We start from the raw sequence: 20,157 nt of genomic DNA, 5'->3' as shown, positions 1-20,157 counted from the left end.
TTGTATTCCTCAACCTTAATTGCTGTAGGTTTATTGCCTACAGATGTGGATTGAGAAGCTTTTTAGAGGGGTTGCTATCAGCACTTGCATGTGTCTGAATTCCCACTGGCATTTGAATGCCAGGGGTGGAAGCTGGAGTGGCGTTAGATGCCAACTCCTTACCTGTTTCTGGCATTTGAACGCCAGAACTGTGCTTCATTTGGGTGTTCAACGCCAATTCCTTGCTTGTTTCTGGCGTTGAACGCTAGGACTGAGCATGGGTTGGGCGTTCAACGCCAGCTTTCCACCTATTTTCTAGCGTTTGAGCACCAGAATTATTCCTCTCTGGGCTCTTACTGTCCTCAGATTGATTTTGGGTAGTTTGCTCATTTCTTGGCTTCCTGCTACCTTGAAGTGAGGTATTTAATGTTTTCCCACTTCTTAATTGAACTGCTTGGCACTCTTCTGTTATTTGTTTTTATAACTGCTGTTCCGTTTGCTTTAACTGTACTTCCATATTCATATTAGCCATTCTTGTTTCTTGTAGTATCTCCTTGAATTTGGCTAGCTGTTTTGTTAGAAAATCCAGTTGCTGATTGAATTCAGCAGCTTGATCTGCAGAACTGAATTCAGCAATTACTGTTTTAGCCTCTTCGTTGATGGAAGATTCACTGCTTAGGTACAGATGCTGATTTCTAGCAACTGTATCAATAAGCTCTTGAGCTTCTTCTATTGTCTTTCTCATGTGTATAGATCGACCAACTGAGTGGTCTAGAGAAATCTGAGCTCTTTCTGTAAGCCTATAGTAGAAGATGTCTAACTGCACCCACTCTGAAAACATTTCAGAGGGGCATTTTCTTAGCATCTCTCTGTATCTCTCCCAGGCATCATAAAGGGATTCATTATCTCCTTGTTTGAGGCCTTGGATGCTCAGCCTTAGCTGTGTCATCCATTTTGGAGGAAAATAGTGATTTAGGAATTTTTCTGACAGTTGTTTCCATGTCTTTATGCTGTCCTTAGGTTGGTTATTTAACCACCTCTTAGCTTGGTCCTTTACAGCAAATGAAAATAGTAATAATCTGTAGACATCCTGATCTACTTCCTTATCATGTACTGTGTCAGCAATTTGTAAAAATTGTGCCAGAAACTCTGTAGGTTCTTCCTGTGAAAGACCGAAATACTGGCAACTTTGCTGCACCATGATAATAAGCTGAGGATTCAACTTAAAACTATTGACTCCAATGGAGGGTATACGGATACTACTCCCGTATGAAGCAGTAGTGGGGTTAGCATATGACCCCAGAGTCCTTCTAGACTGTTCATTTTCACTTAAGTCTATAATGGAGAAAGAGAGATGATATGAATTTATTTTATTTATTTTATTATATAGAAAAAATTTGAAATAATAATAATAAAATAAGATAAAATAAAGACGACAATGAAAATAAAAATAAATAAAAACGAAAATAAAATAAAAAAATTAAAAATATTTTTTGAAGATTTTTGAAAAAGTGAGGAGAGAGAAAGTGGTTAGGATATTTTTGAAATTGAAATCTAAATTTTTTTTTAAATTCGAAAAGATGGCTTAAAATTAGTTAGAAAAGATTTTTTTTTGAATTTTAAATTTTATGATGAAAGAGAAAAACACACAAAAAACACAAGACTTAAAAATTTTTATATCTAATGCTCCTTGTTTTCGAAAATTTTTTAGGGAAAATACCAAGGAACACCAAACTTAAAAATTTTAAGATCAAAACACAATAAAGACTCAAGAACACCTTGAAAATTCACAAGAACACCAAGAACAATAGAAAGATCACCAAACTTAAAATTTTTAGAAAACCACAATAAAATTTTCGAAAATTAAAGAAAGATTAACAAGAAAACACCAAACTTAAAGTTTGGCATAAGATTTAATCAAAGAAAAATTATTTTTGAAAAAAGTTTTAAAAGGAAGATACCCAATTGCAAGGAACATAAGCCAACGCTCTAGCCAACTGAGCTATAAATATAACGTGTTTTAATGTTGTATAAAACATATATTTTTGAAAACTAATATCTTGAAAAAACCAAGGAAAACACGAAAAATACACAAATAGGAAAAACCAAAGATCAAACAAGAAAAACAAACAAGAACAACTTGAAGATCAAGGATGAATAAAGAACACAAATTCAAAAATTTAAAGGAAAATATAAAATATGCAATTGACACCAAAATTAAAATATAAAACTAAACTCACATAAAAATTAAAAATTAATAAGAAAAAATAATATTTTTGAAAAATTTTTGAAAAGAAAATAGAAGACTCAGATTTAATGACACTATAGCAACAAAAATAAATTATTCCTAATCTAAGCAACAAAATAAACCTTTAGTTGTCCAAACTTGAACAATCCCTGGCAACGGCGCCAAAAACTTGGTGCACGAAATTACAATCACACTTTTGCAATCCGTACAACTAACCAGCAAGTGCACTGGGTCGTCCAAGTAATACTTTACGTGAGTAAAGGTCGAATCCCACGGAGATTTTTGGCTTGAAGCAAGCTATAGTTATCTTGTTGATCTTAGTCAGGATGCCAATAGGGTTCTTTCTTTTTAATTGTAAAAAGTCAAAGGGCATAAAATAAATACTTATTGTGCAATAATGGAGAATATGTTGGAGTTTTGGAGATGCTTTGTCCTCTTTATTTCAGCTTTTCTCTTGTACTCCTCTTCACACATGCAAGGCTCCTTCAATGTCAAGCTGTATGTAGGGTGTCCCCGTTGTTAATGGCCACTTCCCATCCTCTCAGTGAAAATTGTCCAAATGCTCTGTCACAGCACGGCTAATCATCTGTTGGTTCTCGATCATGCCGGAATAGAATCCATTAATTCTTTTGCGTCTGTCACTACGCCCAACAATCGCGAGTTTGAAGCTCGTCACAGCCATTCAATCCTTGAATCCTACTCGGAATACCACAGACAAGGTTTAGACTTTCCAGATTCTCATGAATGCCGCCATCAATTCTAGCTTACACCACGAAGATTTTGATTACGGAATCTAAGAGATACTCATTCAATCTAATATAGAACGGAGGTGGTTGTCAGACACACGTTCATGGATTGAGGAAGGTGATGAGTGTCACAGATCATCACCTTCTTCATAGTGAAGCGCGAATGAACATCTTAGATAGGAACAAGCGTGTTTGAATGGAAAACAGAGATAATTGCATTAATTCATCGAGACGCTGCAGAGCTCCTCACCCCCAACAATGGGGTTTAGAGACTCATGCCGTCAAAGAGTATGAAATTTAGATCTAAAAATGTCATGAGATACAAAATAAGTCTATAAAAGTTGTTTAAATACTAAACTAGTAACCTAGGTTTACAGAAAATGAGTAAACTAAGATGGATAGTGCAGAAATCTACTTCTGGGCCCCACTTGGTGTGTGCTGGGGCTGAAACTTAAGCTTCTCACGTGCCTGGCCAGACTGCAACATGGAACTGGCGTTGAACGCCAGTTTACGTCGTCTATTTTCACGCAAAGTATGAACTATTATATATTGCTGGAAAGCCCTGGATGTCTACTTTCCAACCCAATTGAGAGCGCACCAATTGGACTCCTGTAGCTCCAAAAAATTCATTCCGAGTGCAGAGAGATCAGAATCCAACAACATCAGCAGTCCTTTTTCAGCCTGAATCAGATTTTTGCTCAGCTCCCTCAATTTCAGCCAGAAAATACCTGAAATCACAGAAAAACACAAACTCATAGTAAAGTCCAGAAATATGATTTTTGCTTAAAAACTAATAAAAATCTACTAAAAACTAACTAAAACATACTAAAATCTACATGAAATTACCCCCCAAAAAGCGTATAAAATATCCGTTCATCAATCCATAACAAATTATCACTAGTGCATGTTCCTGCAATATAGGGAAACAAATCATTTGGGGATCTCAATGGAAAGAACATGATAGAATGAAAAATTAACAAGAATAAAATAAAGATATGCTCACAATGGGACAAAAAAAAAGACTAGAAAAATAAAGATGAAGCAAATAATGAGTAAAGGAACATGTGTGTGTGAGAGAGAGAGAGAGAGAGAGAGAGAGAGTGAGAGAGTGAGACTGAAGAGAGGCACTGATTCTCATTCTCACCCTTTCAACTTCCAATTTTTTTCTTTTTTATTCTGCTTCTTCACCTTTCACTTTACAGCATCATTTGTCTTATTGTTGTTGTACTTTGAGGAAGCTCCTAAAATCATAAAAAGCCAATGTTGTTATTATTATTATTGTTCCTGAAAAGTTCAGGAGTTCTAGATCAACCCCCACCTGTATTATCACACTTCCAAAGAACAATTAACTTTCCTTAATGAAAATTAACTATATCTAATAACTTTCCTAGTTGAATGCAGCAGTTAGAGATAGACATAGACATAGACTTCTAAATATAATAATAGAAGAGCATAAAAGCCAAAGGAGTTACATAATTGAGATTCAAAAGAACACAAAAAGAAACAAACCTTATAGGGGGGGAAATGAGATTAGCTAGCACAAATTGAAACAAACAAGGGAAGGGGTTCACAACCAATGTCATCAATCATTTCCTCTCTCCTTTAATAATTTTATTTATTATTTTACTTTACCTAATACCTATAGAAACTAGAGTAGAGTTACCTATAGAGACTGCAAAAGAGTTGGCTTGCACAGTTACACAAATCAATCATAGACTTACCAGGCCAACACCATATTTTGAAGTGCAGGACTTAGACAAATACTTTGCCGATTCCTATAACAACGGAGATGAGTTATGTTACTCATTATTATGGAAAGTAGAAAAATAAATTCAAAAGTTAAAGGAGGCCAAGACTAGAGTAGAGTACATAAGTTTCAACAACTCCTTTGTAGAAATTTTCAATGTGCTTTGTTCCAAAGACATCTGGTCTGCAAAATGAGAAGGGAAAAAATAAAATAAGGAGCATTTTACTAAACTATTGTTGCAGAACAACGCATTAAACTAATTACTAAAGCAGTTCAAAGCAAAAACAGATGCATTAAAAAGCAAAAACAGCAGCAGAAGCATTAAAACATCTAGAAAATTAAAACAGATGCATTAAAAATCTAGAAGTTGGAATTCTTCCTGGGCATATCCAGCTATGAGAAAATTTAAACATCACTACAACATCACAGCATTATAGCATTCACAGCATTTCTCAAATTCAACTATGAGAAAATTAAAATAGCATTCCAGCATTCACAACATCAAAGAGCAGCACTTTCAATGAATGAACAGAAATTAAAACAGAAGCAGAAGCATTAAATTGTTACCTATCTAATGAAGAACTGATGGCCGCAGATTTTAGTGTTATTTTACCTCATGGCCACAGTAAACGAGGGTTGGCTTTGGTAATGAACCTAGTGTTACACAGAGTGACTCATACATCTATTCTGCAGTTCCTTCAAAAAATCTCCCACAGCCTGCAATGAACTACAAAAAGCAACAACACAATAAATTAAGGTCTTCTTTTGGTATTTTTTATTTTTATTTTGAAAGAAAGAGTTCAACACAATAAAGTGAAGCTTATTACAAGAGCTAAAAATAAACCAAAGAAAGACAAACGTCTAACAATAAATTAAGGCCACTTTATCATTCTAGAACGTAAATACAAGTGTTAATGGATCATGGAGATAAAGACAGCTAAAACGAAAAGCTACATAAACTGACCTCAAGAGGTTGAGTAAAATATACTTCCCAGGGAACAACTCTTTAGGACATGAAAGAACTCAAGATGAGAAAGATAAGATTGATCAGTGAGTTTACCAGTGTATCTCCAGTAAAACAGCAGGGTTCTCGTTCTCTTTGCCAGTCACATAACAATTTATGTTACCTTTGGTGTGACTGAGCAATTCAGGAAATTAAAAATAATAATTTTATTATAGTTAAACTAAAGAGAAATGCGTAGTCAGAAAGGAAGAAGGGTTCAATCACTAGAAAAATCAAGAAACAATAGCATGCATGATGCATATAATAATAAGTAATAACAATTACACAAAGTTAAGCTTCCTTGGTGTCTTTTGCTATGTAAAAATATTATATTAGTGTTACAAACACATAAACAGAGCTAGGAAACTATAACCTTGTATCAAAAACCTTGAAATATTTACACAATTATTTTGTAGATGAGATCAGCTCTCAAATTAATACCATTAAAAAACATATAAATGCAATTTTATTTTGTCCTAATAAAAGAAGAAAGAAAATAAGAAATAAAAATAGAATCGTGGAAATTAGACACTAACAGCTGAAGAGATTTTAGAAACTTGTCGTGTTCTTCGTCAGTCCAGCTCTCTCTTGAATTTGTAATTCAGAAACAGAATCTGTGTAAAATCTGAAACTTATGTGGCAAAAATTGAAAGGAGTAACCGAAATTAAATAGGTTGAGCAAATATTAGATAATAAATTTATCAATTAATCTGATGTAGTAATAATTTTTGTTAGTTACAAGAAGCCGTAAGCAGGGAATGAATGATTTTGATTTTGAGTGTAGAGTTGTGAAGATGAGGTAAGGTGAGTGCACAGCACATGCTTGATGAATTGGTCACTCAAACATTGCAGAATGCAGAGTATCAAAGTGAATAATAGGGAACAATAAGCACCATCAATTTAGGAACCAACATAAATATACAAGTTGAAAAGAACATGACAAAATAGCCCAAAGATAGGTTCACGGGTCACTACACTATTAACCTCTTTCTAGTAAGATATAAGAGTGTGAATCCCACTAGCTACATGCCAACAATTCATTTCACACTATTATATTTCAACAATATTATTTCTTTATTGCAATCCATTTATCTTTAAATTTCTGTACTCTCAAGTCTGAATCTCCATCTGTATTTCATTATTCTCATCACAGAAACTAAAGCATTATTTATCAGTTTAGCTTGGCTGCAAAACATAATTGCTATAGCAAAAAAGTTTATTAGCTTTCTATTATTACAACTCCGCCTATGTTACACTTGCGGTACATAGCCGGTCCCAAGCCCGGATAAAGGAGGAGGGTTGTGTTAGGTCTTCGGCAACCAACGTAAAAATATAGCCGAACCCCCCATGACATGAATCAAAGACATTATTGCGCTAAAGCTAGGTCGTTACCCGGAAGTAACGCGCCGTATGGCTCGAGTACGGTGTCAAAGCAAGAGCCGCTGCATCGGTGCCCGGATGTAGTGTTAAATGAGCAAGGGTTCTCGCGTTTTCGTGAACGGACGAGGGTAAATAAGCTAGTTCACAAAGGAAAAGGTAAAGGTCGAAGCGACAAAAGGTTGAGATTTGGGACATGGAACATAGGCACTCTAACAGGAAAGTCCATGGAGGTGGTGGATACCATGATAAGGAGGAAGATTAACATTATGTGCCTACAAGAAACGAAATGGGTTGGTGCAAAGGCTAGGGAGTTGGATTCTTCTGGTTTCAAACTTTGGTATACAGGAAAGGTGAAGAATAGGAATGGAGTTGGAATAATTGTGGATAAGCAGTGGAAGAAGGACGTAGTTGATGTCAAGAGGGTGGGAGATCGGATCATCTCTATCAAACTTGTGGTGGAGGGAGGTGCTTTTCATGTGATTAGCGCCTATGCACCGCAAGTGGGTTCGGACGAACAACACAAGATAAGGTTTTGGGAGGATCTAGAGAGTTTAGTTCAAGGCATATCTTTGGGAGATAAGATTTTCTTAGGAGGAGATTTAAATGGCCATGTTGGGAGAGAAGTGACTGGATATGGGAGTATTCACGGAGGCCATGGTTTCGGGGTGATCAATGCCGAGGGTAAAACTATTTTGGACTTTTCCTCAACTTTTGATCTTCTCATCGCAAATACATGTTTTAAAAAGAGAGACGAACATCTTATAACCTATAAGAGTGGCATGACAAGCTCTCAAATCGACTTCTTCTTGTTGAGGAGAGTCGACCGGAAATTTTGCATTAACTGTAAAATTATCCCGGGAGAGAGTTTGACAACACAACATAGGGTGCTCGTCATGGATTTTCGCGTTGAGCAAAAGTTGAGGAAAAGACATCATACGAAGAACCCAAGGACGAGGTGGTGGCGGATGAAAGGTGAGGAACAAAGAAGCTTCCTAAGACGGGTAGGAGAAGAGGCAAGGTGGGATGGGAATGGAAGCGCGGAAGAGATGTGGAGGGAGATGGCAGAAGTTATTAGAAGAACAGCAAAAGAAAGTTTTGGTGAATCTAAAGGAATAGGACCAAGAGACAAGGAGTCCTGGTGGTGGAATGCGAGTATACAAGAAAAGATAAAGATAAAAAGAGAATGCTTTAAAGAGTGGTCTTTATGCCGCAATGCAGATAACTGGGAAAAATATAAGGCGGCTAAGAAAGAGGCAAAAGTGGCTGTAAGTGAAGCAAGAACAAGAGCATATGAGGGTCTCTACCAGTCTTTGGACACGAAAGAAGGAGAAAAAGGTATATATAGAATTGCAAAGAGCCGGGAAAGAAGAACGAGAGATTTGGATCAGGTTAAGTGCATAAAGGATAAGGATGGAGAGGTGTTGGCTCAAGAGGAGAAGATTAATGAAAGGTGGAAGAGCTACTTCTACGAGTTATTTAATGAGGGACAGAAGACTCTTCCGAGCCTTGGTCGATTATGCACAAGGGAAGAAGATCAAAACTTTGACTACTATCGAAGGATTCGAGACTTCGAGGTAAAAGAGGCTCTAAAGCAGATGAAAAATGGCAGGGCAGTAGGACCTGATAATATCCCGATTGAGGTTTGGAAGGGTCTTGGAGGAAAAGGCATCAACTGGTTAACCAAGCTTTTTAATGAGATTTTAAGGTCAAAGAAGATGCCTGATGAGTGGAGAAAGAGCACCTTGGTACCTATCTACAAGAATAAGGGGGATATACAAAGTTGCGGAAATTATAGAGGGATTAAGCTTATGAGTCATACTATGAAGTTATGGGAAAGGGTGATAGAACGGAGGTTGAGAAAAGAGACACAAGTAACAGAGAACCAATTTGGATTTATGCCAGGCAGATCTACCACTGAAGCGATATACCTATTAAGAAGGATGATGGAGAGGTATCGTAGTAATAAAAGGGATCTACACATGGTGTTTATTGATTTGGAAAAAGCGTATGATAGGGTACCAAGGGAGGTCTTATGGAAGGTTTTAGAAAAGAGGAGAGTAAGGATCGCATATATTCAGGCAATTAAAGACATGTATGATGGGGCCACAACTAGTGTGAAGACTCAAGGTGGTGTGACAGAGGAATTTCTTATTGGTATAGGATTACACCAGGGATCATCCTTAAGTCCATACCTTTTCACATTAGTCTTGGAAGTACTCACAGAGCACATCCAAGAGCCTGTGCCATGGTGCATGCTTTTTGCCGATGATATCGTCCTTATGGGAGAGTCAAGGGAAGACCTAAATAAGAAGTTGGAGTTATGGAGAGAAGCTCTAGAAGTGTATGGTCTGTGCATAAGCCGTAGCAAGACGGAATATATGGAATGTAAGTTCAGTCTGAGAAGGGAAAACTCCAATATAGAGGTGAAAATTGGAGAGAACACCTTACGAAAAGTTAAAAGTTTTAAGTATCTTGGGTGCATCATACAGGATAATGGAGAGATTAAACATGATGTAAATCATAGGATCCAAGCAGGTTGGTCAAAATGGCGGAGTGCATCTGGTTTTATATGCGACAAAAAAGTGCCTTTAAAACTTAAAGGTAAATTCTATCGCACCGCTATAAGACCGGCTATGCTGTATGGTACGGAGTGTTGGGCGGCTAAAGGAGAGCACGAACATAAGCTGAGTGTGGCAGAGATGAAGATGTTGAGATGGATGAGTGGTCACACGCGATTGGATAAAATAAGGAATGAAGATATAAGGGAGAGAGTTGGAGTAGCACCCATTGTGGAAAAGATGGTTGAATCGCGTCTCAGGTGGTTTGGACATGTGAGAAGAAGACCGATAGAACATCCAGTCAGGAGGGTGGATGAGATGGAAGATGGACAAAGGGCGAAAGGCAGAGGAAGACCTAAGAAGACCATCCATGAGGTGGTCAAACGAGATCTACATGTAAACGGTCTCTCTGTAGACATGATACATGACAGAGCACAATGGCGTCGTTTGATTCATGTAGCCGACCCCACTTAGTGGGATAAGGCTTTGTTGTTGTTGTTGTTGTTGTTGTAGCTTTCTATTATTACCTTCTAAAAGGTAGCTTAAAATAATGACTATGAGCAAAGTGTGGCACATATATAATTAGCTCAACTGTTCACATTATTTGTGTATAGCAACAGGTTTAATTACTTTATCATTCATTCACCTTCATGGACTCAGCTCCTTAATATTTGAATTTTTTTTTTTGAAAAATTAAAAGAACAAGATAGACATTCTGATCCTCTCATACTAATTAATCAAGTCTAGTAGCATTATGCAAAGATTGGTTAACAAAAACAGAAATGGAAAATTGGAAAGGAAAAAAAAGTTAACAAAAAGGCAAACCTGATTAAGAGTGATATTAAATTGTCCAATTTTAAAGAACTATATACAAGTCCTTCTATGCCAGGAGCAATCAAATTGAGGATTTAAGACTACACAGATTCCAGTTCTATTTGTTAAAATATTCAAACAAAAATAAAGAGTAAAAAGAGGAGAAAACATAACTAGAGTCTACTAAAATAAAAAAAAAAACAGAACTCATCGCAGCAGTACATCAGAAAAATTGTGTAAATACAAACAATAAATTCAGAAGGATTTGAATAACAGAAGCAACTTTAAACAAGAATAACTAATTGATCTCAAACAAGAACAGAAGGACATTTGTTAGAATGGAAAATCATAACAAATATATATATATTTTCTTTCTTCCACATTCCAGTAAAGAAAATACCTAATCTGCTATTTTTCAAGGGGGAAAATAGAAAATAAATTAGAGAAAGAGTGAGACACCATACCTTATCACTGTTTGACAGCAAGTCCACCATGTCTGATTTCATTTGAACTAGAATTGTTATCATAAAATCTTTTTTAAATCTTCTTATTTTGTATCAAATTAATTACTACTCTATACAACAATTTTATCTAGAATCAATATATGAGTTTTTCCAATTGACAATATCAAACAAAATAGAAATTAGAAATTAGAATTCTAGCTTAGTAAGAAAAAACAACTAGAAAATAGAGGATATGAAAACCTAATAATGTATGGTTTTTAACAACTTAATAAGCAAATAAACATGTTTTGAGATCGATAAATGAAAACCTAAATTCAAAACCTAACTACTAAATAACCAATTAAAAACTTAAATCAACTAATAATTATACATCAAATTAATTATTATGTAAAGATTAAAGAAGATTGAAGGAGCAAGAAACTAACTAAATAAGAGAACTGGAACTTACCAGGTCGTGGGACGAGCAAACGATGAAACCGGCGAGAAGACGGCGGTGCAGGTGAGAAGACGACGGCGCGAGAGGATGAATCAGAGGCGAGCCAACGCGAGCTGGAGTGAGAGTGAGAACACCGGATTGTGGTTTCGGTTCGCGAACCGTGAGATCGAAGAGGCGGAACGAGAGTTTGAAGAGGCGGAGCGAGAGATCAAAGAGGAGGAGCGAGAGGTGGTTTCACAGCTTCAAGAGTGGGAGTGAGAACGACATTCAGACGCGTGAAATTGGAGGAAAATGAAGAGAACCCAGCTTTGAGATTCTAGGTTTTATGAAACTGGGGAAAAATGAAATTTGGTAACAATTGTATATTTTTACCTTTTTTAAAAAAAAAATAAAAATGATCTTTCCTAACATTTATTTTACAAATGTTACTAAAAGTATAATTTTATTAGTATAGCAAAAAAAACAAAATTACGTATTGTGATTCTTTTTTTTACCGGGCTTTAATCTTAATTAATCAATTTTGTGTTCACACAATATAATTAAACTTTTAATCACTATAATCTATTAATGAATTACACTTCTCTTAATAATTGTATTACAAATCTGAAATACAAAAAAAAGTGATACATATGTTCAAGAAAGAAAATAAACTTAAAAAAAATTATATTACAAAATTTAAAAATAACATATCCAAGAAAAATAGATATAATATATAAATTGAGGTAACACCTCACTTTTATTAGTTGATAATGTATTAAATATTAACTTTATATAATTATAATAAAGATATTTTCTTAAATTAGTATAATCATGCATTATTCATTAAATGCTAATTGTAATATAATTGTAATATAGTTATAATAAATATATTTTTTCTAAAATAAATTTAAAAGAGTGAATAGTGCTTTCATTTTGGAGAAAAAATGAATTCATGAGAAATTGACACATCACTTTCATTATTTGGGAAAAAATCCAGTTTTAGTATATTTTTTATTATCCTATATTTTTTTCTAATCATATATTCAGTGTTTTCTTTGCTTTGTTTCAACATTTTGAATCTGGGTTTAACTTCTCGTAGTTCTCACTTCTCGGTCATTTCATGAGATGCAGTTGATAACTGTTGAAATTCATCGATTAACATAGAAGACAAAATATATTATTATATGATAGAATTAATATGAATATATTTTGTTATTAAATAAATAAAGTTAATGTAAAATAAAATTACACGTAAAAAAACAAAGAAAACAAAATTAAAATAGCAAAAGTGATAAAAAGATTATTTTTACAATTTTGTTCTGTCATTTTTATGTATAGAAGATTAGAAAATAGTAAACTTCTAACTAAATTAATTTGTATTTATTTTATTCAATTTAAATAAGTAATAAATTATCTTATTTTAATTTATTCCTTAAATTTATATATCATAAAAATCAAATGAATTAATTGATATATATAATTTCAAATTGTATGATACTTAAATATCTAATCAAATCAATTAGTTGATATAATTAATTCATCATAATAAATTGTATTTAATGAGTTAAAAAAATTAGAAAAACACTCTCAGAAGCATGCTACGTCGACTCTATCACTAAATGTAAAAATTCGATAGCGAGAAAGAGAAAGACAAGCATTTTAGATTCTATGTTGTTTCATTTGGATGTTACAATATAGTTATCATGTTATTTTACTTATTCTATCCTATGGACCATTTTGTAACTTTATTTCAGTATTAATGAAATTTCACTACTTCTGAGTAATAAATTAAAATCCAAAATGAAAGTTAAAAAAGTAAAGAGTATAAAATTATTGATTGAAATTTAATTTAATTTTATGTTATTATAATAGATATTTTTATTCAATATACCAACACCGTACATAATTAATCATAAAAAAGTATAAAATATAAATAAATATATTGAATTAAGAGATAAAATTATATTTGTTATCTCATTTTTATTTTTAGCAGCACAATAGAATATCATGTACTCAACATAACATAAGATGCAAATTATAATTAATTATACTTTTTATTTTAAAACATTTAAAATTAATCTTAATATAAATAAAAATAATTTAATATATTGAATAAATTAATAGAATAATATAAGTTAACTCACAATTAGATAGATTTACAGACAAATTTGGTTTATATTACAGACAAATTTTTGGTTACCGACGAATTTTGTCCCTCTGTAAAAGCTTCGTCGGAAATTATTTGCCGACAGATTTTTTCCGTCGAAAAATTACCGACAAATTTTTACCAGTTACCAACAGATTTTCCCTCTATAAATTCTCCATCCATTTCCCAAAAACGATGAACTTTTCGACGGATTTTCTGTCGGTAATTACAGACGAATTTTTCGACGGATTTTCCGTCTGTAATTACAGATGGATTTTTCGATGAATTTTGTCTGTAATTACAGACGGATTTTTCGTCTGTAATTACAGACAGATTTTCTGACAGATTTCCCATCTATAATTATAGACGAATTTTTTTACAAATTTTTCGTCTGTAAATTAAACCTTGGAAAATAATTTCACTCTAATTATAAATAGAAAATCCGTCTGTAAATCCGTCAATAAGGTAAAATAATTTTTTTTTTATTTCTCTAATTACAAAATAAACTTGTTTTCATACAAAATCAATATAAATTTAATACAAATTTTTATCTAATTTGTATTTGAATATTTATAATATTACAAAAAATAAACAAATCCATCGTATTATAAAACAAAAAGAAAATTATTATAAACAAGCAAGTCAATATAATTCAAAACATAAACAAAGTGTATTATCAACTATAATCCTCAGTATATTGTTCAACCATACTAAATTTTACACAATTTTACATATATTACAGAAAGATTAACTGAATTCTTTTTCAAAAAATGGACATGAATCAGCATCCATCAGCCATGTGCATGAATTCTTCTTGAACCTGATAGGTTTTGATTCAGAAGAGTTGATCACCAAAGGGAAAGTAATTTTGACCCCTCCAGGAGGGTTTTGCATCTCACCCTCCATGGTTTGGTCTTCTTCCTCTGACTCCTCTGACCCTTCTTCACCAACTATGAACTTTCCTCTTTCTGCTCTCCTTATCCTTCGGAGGGTTCTCTCGTCCTCAATATTACGTCTACTAGCTCCTGACATACACAAACAAAACCAAAATCACAAGTGAGACACTCTAGAACTAGAGTGAAATTGGGGTTAGTGAAACAAAGTATCAAACAGTTAGTGGGCTTAACAAAAACACAAAGAAAATGCTTAATCTAGACCACCTTTCACTTAATCATTGTCAATCTTTCCAATCCCCGGCAACGGCGCCAAAAACTTGATACGTAAAAATGAGAATTTCACGTACAACCGGCAAGTATACCGGGTCGTATCAAGTAGTAAGACTCACTAAGAGTGAGGTCGATCCCACGAGGATTGGTAGATTAAGCAACTTTAGTTAAATGGTAGATTTAGTCAAGCAAACATAGTTTTGATTTCATGAGCATTTTGATTTTTAAACATAATTGCAAGAATTTAAATGGCAAAGAATGTAAAGAACTAGAATAAAGAAATGAAGTGCAAGTAAATGACGGAAACTTAAATTGCAAGAAACTTAAATAACATCAAAGGTAAATGGCAAGAAATTAAAGGGTGCAGAAATTTAAAGAGCATAAAAGTAAATGGCAAGAAGTAGATGAACAAAATGTAAATAACAAGAGTAGTAAATAGACAGAATGTAGAAAGGGTGTTCTTACTAGTTTCCCCACCACTTTCACTCTTGAACGAATCTCGAGGTCCATAGCATCCTTATTCCCATTAGATTCCACAACAGCAGCTTCTTTTGAATCACATCCACTTCCTGTTGGATTAGAATCTAGTTCATTGTAAATAGAATCATTAAGTTCTAATTTTGACATGCCTTTCTCCATGGAAATTGATGATGAATATGCTGATGAGGGCAAGAGACACCAGTCACCTAATTGCCAATTTGCATGAGCAAAACAGGACAACAATTTTAAGTTCTTTGGACTTTGCTCTTCATCTGGTGTAGTATAACTAATAGAAGTTTAGTGTAATAGAATCAGCTACGAAGTTATAACAAAAAGAGAAACTCCACAATAACACTACAATTTTGATGAATTGCATTTGACTAAGCAGTGATGGCAGGGATGGCAGTCGACAGAGTTAGCAAACACTAAATAAAGCAAATTAAAACCAAAGCATTACAAACGTCTATGAGATTACCTGTAGCCAGAAACCAATATCTTGAGTGAGTGTGCTTGGAGCTATACATAAGAGTTCACAGTGCAGAATAGCTGCAATTAAACCATACCGTCAATGATGTCAGAACATATTCGAAGTTACAAGTTACAGAATCTTAATCTCAATTGCAGTACCCTTGTAAGAAAGGCATAAAGTTAGAGTACCTTGATACTGGCACGAGTTGCTGCCTGACTAAGAGCAATAGGTGGACTCTTGATATTGAATCCAACTATGCACGCATCACAAGCTTGTGCCAAGTCCACATCAGATTGAGAAATAGGGCCAACACCAACATGAACAACATTCACAAGAACCTGGCAATAAAATATAAATTGTTTAGCAGCAAATATTAATAGAGCAATAAAAAATTGATACATACAGAGTCATACTTACAGAGTGCTCTAATCTTACCAATTTGAAAATTCTAAAGTTGGAGCAAAAGCAAATTATTTATTCCACTTTCTATTTCGTCAATTAACTTGTCAAAAATCTGACTAAATAGAGCAACAATTCAAGGCTTATTTCAACTGCATTCAAGCTAGAATCTTCTCATTCTTTGTCCTTCATAAATGGTTTCGAATCGCAACATTTCTTTCTCCTATGTTTCTCCCTCACTCTTGACATGCAAGCTGTCTATCAGTTGCAAACAAACATTTTTCACTCTCTGCCAAAGTCCTTACATGCTAATTTTAGAGAACTAAAAGTACTTATAAGATGAGATATATGAACTAAAAGTACTCTCTTCCAAACCATACTCGATGATGCTCATGGCACACGCCCTTGACACTCTTTGACGATGCCAAGCATGCTCCAGGATGAAACTGGATCACAGATAAAAAGATATAGAAGTTTCAGATTTTCAAGTAATATACTCTCCGTGTTCAAAATATCTGTGACTTAAAAAAATTGATAAGATAACATCAAGATACCAAAATCTTAGTGACATATATTTTAGAATGGAGGAAAACAATGGAAAGCATGAGGCATACGTGATATGACCATACAATAGGTTACACGGTTCTTGAAAATATACTACCATGGTACCAATCAAATATGATTGTGTATAGTACTTGTGCATCATTAAATGGTGAACAAAGAATTTTGATATTATTATATGAAACAGAACAGGAAGCTAGTAGAACTTACTTCATCATTACTGCTGCTATAAAATGCACATTCTGCTTTCAAATCAGAAGACCGCAAAGGCATTTACAGTCAATAAACTGAATTGATGAAATGCTAATGCAAACTGACCAACCCGACACCAAGAACAGAGGCAGTAAGAATTGACTCTGCAAGGCAAATCAAGGAAATGCCAAATACTAAATGAAATAACAGTATGTTACATTTAAAGAAAAGCTACAGCCATCACAACAATTTGAGGGTTGTATATAAAGAAGCATATACTATGGAGAAAGGAAAGGAAAGAATTGTAAAAACTAAAAAAAAAAGCTGATTAGATTGAAGCAGCAGCATAAGCTGATTTTTGACAGAATGATCTTGCTCTAAAGGCTGCTTAGATTGAAGCAGCAGCATAAGCTAATTTTTGAAAAGCAGCGAGTGACTCTCTTAGATAGCACTGCTCATCCATTGTCATCTTTGATGAATCAGTATCAGCAAATTCAAATGCATTGTCAGTTGCTAAGTTTGTGGCAATGTTGTCCTTCTCATTTTCATTAACAGTTAATCTAGACAATTGATTTACAAGATCTGCCTCAGCCATGTATCCAGCAACACCTTTATATCCTCTACTTGAAGCTAAATCAGCTGTTGTTTTCCCTCGAGGAAAGGCTGATTTTGGGTCATCAACAAGACCTGGGACTGCACCTAATTTGACTAGTGCAATTACAGTTTCCTCTCTGAAGAGAATGAAAAGAAAACAGAGTCAAGATGCATAGTCATTATACTAATATAGATATACCACAAAATTTGGTGGCAATGATTAAAAATAAACTAACAGAGATCTAAGTGTTAAAAACTATAGATCCCTTAGCATGAAATATGGCATACTTTTCTATTATAGATGAAAGTGAAATATAATGGCTGAATAGAAAATTAATTTAGTACATCAAGAACATCAAGAGTAGGACCCTCGCTTAAAAAATTATTGATCTCTTGCAATTTTTCATGACTTATCCCCTAATTGGGGCCCATTCAGAAAATGAAGGTCATGAAACATTTGATCTTAACTTGTTATAGCACCACTCACAGGATGAACCGACAAAAAAGTAGTATATGTACGATTCCCGTTATTCATATGAAAAGAAAATATCTCTAGCTACAACATTATTGAGCTGATGCACAAATCAAATAAATATTTAGTTAAATTTATTGAAGAATTTTCCTTTAAAGAAAATTTCATATTTTTGTTGATAAGATATTAATAAAAGTTACTAGGGATCATATTCTTGTACAAAACTGTCAAAAAGAAGAAAAGCACAGGGTTAAGAAATTTAAAATTTTGAACCTCATCATGCTATTCAAGTAGTACGCAAGAAAAATTGGAACAAGTAACACAATGCAACTCTTTAGAGATTAATTTATAACTAGAAAATCAAATTAATATCACAAAGGCACAAAGAACACGAAAATCAAATTAATATCACAAAGGCACAAAGGCACACGAAAATCAAATTAATATCAATCAACAGCAAAAGCAACTAGCAGGCATATGAACAAACAAACAAGCAAACATCTAATTACCAAGCAATGAAGAAAATCCTCTGGGGACATTGCCTTTAGTCAAGAACTCAAAATCAAAGTTAAAATTCCAAAAATACTGCTTTTAACAACAGCTAAAGCATATATGATCAAGTTAAAATTCCTAGTAAACAGATTTCCCAATGAAACAATACAAATCAAAGAGTTTTACACATGTTCAAGGTATCCGTAGCTCAAATTTGTAGAAACTTAACAGTAATTTTAAGTTAATTAAGAACAGATCTCAATATCTCAACAAATTAAAAAATGAATGAAGTTAATTAGTATTATTATGATAAGGCCTTATTAGCTTCTATATATTTATATATGCTTACACTGCGGAAACGTATTGAACCAAATTAAAAGATGTAAACGAATGCAAAGCTCTAATGGTTAAGTAATTTGATCATCTCAGCTAGCGAAGTCAAGTTAACGAACTAAGGAGGCTCAAGACTGTCATGAAAAGCTGCTATGGAATATGTATAAATAAATAAAAGAGGCATACCTACAGCAAAAGAAGGCCATAAAAGTGACAGTGATAATCCAGCAAGTAGGAAGAGGAAGAGGCTGAATCTCATGAGAAGCGTGACACCCACCATTGTAGTTTTTTGCACTTAAAGTTCAAAGAAATTCTAGCATAGAATGGCATGTTAAAATACACAAATCTATTCATGTGAGAAATAATTTATGACAAACAAAAACACACAAAGATAAACCCATTCATCCAGCAATGGAAAATGTACCTCAAATATAACAGAAATTATGATGATCTGGCGTGAAGTTCTCCGCCACGACCGGCTTCTCCCATTGACCCTGGCCATGACCGCAGCTTCCTCTTTGGAAATATACTGCAGCCTCTTCTCGAAATCATCGATACGTCTTCTGAATATCCCATTCCAAATTCAAGAAATTAACCCTGCTTCTTACTCTTATTCTTCTTCTTATTCTTTTCCTCCTCTCCATCACCAACAACAGCAGTGGCACCAACACTTTCCTCTTTCTTCTTCTCACCTTCTCCAACTACCTTATTCTCCTCACCCATTCTTTTCCGCTCTTTCTTCTTCCCTAAAACCTCAAACAAAATAGAAGAAACAACCAATTAGGGTTTTGTTGACTAAATTTCGTTGTTAGCTATGATACGGCACCGTATTGCTTGCGCGTAAGTGAAAGATCAGCAATTCGTTAGGGAAAAGAAGTGACTAAGAATGTGAAGGAAAGTGTGAGTGAGACAAAGAAAGTGGGATTAACGAACTTTCTATGAAATTATTTTTATTTTTCTGTGAAATTAGCAGCAGTAATAGGGAAGGGACAGGGCTAGGGCTAGGGATAACGAAATCAGAATAGAATCACAATAGAAGGGGTTAGGGATATGGACGAGAAGGAGGCGGAGGCCTACCTGAACTAACGGCGACGAGAAGAGATGATGACCAACCTCCGGCGAGGAGAGAAGAAGCAGCGACGAGAGCGGCGCGGAAGGAGCTCGTAAGACAAGAGCACGGCGGAGAGAGTTCGTACAACAATGGCAACGAAGGGAGCAAACGCGATGAAGACGACCGAGGGAGCTCATGCGACGTGATCCGCAGCGGTGGCGACAGTGGAGAACGTCACATCTTCAACGGAGAGTAATTCAAGAAAAACGTGAAAAAGTGAAATGAACCATTGAAAACCTAACTCCTTATTCTAATATTTCTGATGGAAAAGTTTAAATTAAAGATGAATTTTTTATTTGTAATAATTTAATAAAATACAGTGTTTTGTCTATTTAATTATAAATGGATTTTTTGTCTGTAATTATTTTGTACGAGAAAAAAATTAACTT

General features: G+C 34.2%; 3 long non-coding RNA genes across 52 annotated transcripts; all 3 read right to left on the bottom strand.

The window, feature by feature from the left end:
* Nucleotides 1-3,697: 3,697 nt before the first annotated feature.
* LOC140183952 (uncharacterized) lies at nucleotides 3,698-4,661 on the bottom strand. The gene is made up of 3 exons (XR_011880543.1): nucleotides 4,292-4,661; nucleotides 4,118-4,214; nucleotides 3,698-3,883 (listed from the first exon to the last, which is right to left on the bottom strand). It is a non-coding gene; the product is annotated as an uncharacterized lncRNA (long non-coding RNA).
* A 180-nt stretch (nucleotides 4,662-4,841) lies between these two features.
* Nucleotides 4,842-6,756, bottom strand: LOC140183951 (uncharacterized). Its single transcript, XR_011880542.1, has 3 exons — nucleotides 5,781-6,756; nucleotides 5,288-5,447; nucleotides 4,842-4,903 (listed from the first exon to the last, which is right to left on the bottom strand). It is a non-coding gene; the product is annotated as an uncharacterized lncRNA (long non-coding RNA).
* A 7,348-nt stretch (nucleotides 6,757-14,104) lies between these two features.
* Nucleotides 14,105-20,020, bottom strand: LOC112804631 (calmodulin-binding transcription activator 4). Of its 50 annotated transcripts, none has more exons than XR_003203264.3 (10): nucleotides 19,735-20,020; nucleotides 19,082-19,403; nucleotides 18,844-18,970; nucleotides 16,785-17,497; nucleotides 16,394-16,459; nucleotides 16,050-16,271; nucleotides 15,803-15,952; nucleotides 15,621-15,691; nucleotides 15,131-15,351; nucleotides 14,105-14,524 (listed from the first exon to the last, which is right to left on the bottom strand). It is a non-coding gene; the product is annotated as a calmodulin-binding transcription activator 4 (long non-coding RNA). The 50 variants fall into 44 exon arrangements; XR_011863241.1 differs by having other exon boundaries at nucleotides 15,131-15,249; XR_011863246.1 differs by having other exon boundaries at nucleotides 15,131-15,234.
* Between the last annotated feature and the right edge of the window lie 137 nt (nucleotides 20,021-20,157).

The sequence above is a fragment of the Arachis hypogaea genome, chromosome 1, assembly GCF_003086295.3.
Source record: "Arachis hypogaea cultivar Tifrunner chromosome 1, arahy.Tifrunner.gnm2.J5K5, whole genome shotgun sequence".
NCBI lineage: Eukaryota > Viridiplantae > Streptophyta > Magnoliopsida > Fabales > Fabaceae > Arachis > Arachis hypogaea.
This window is presented reverse-complemented; position numbering and strand designations above follow the sequence as displayed.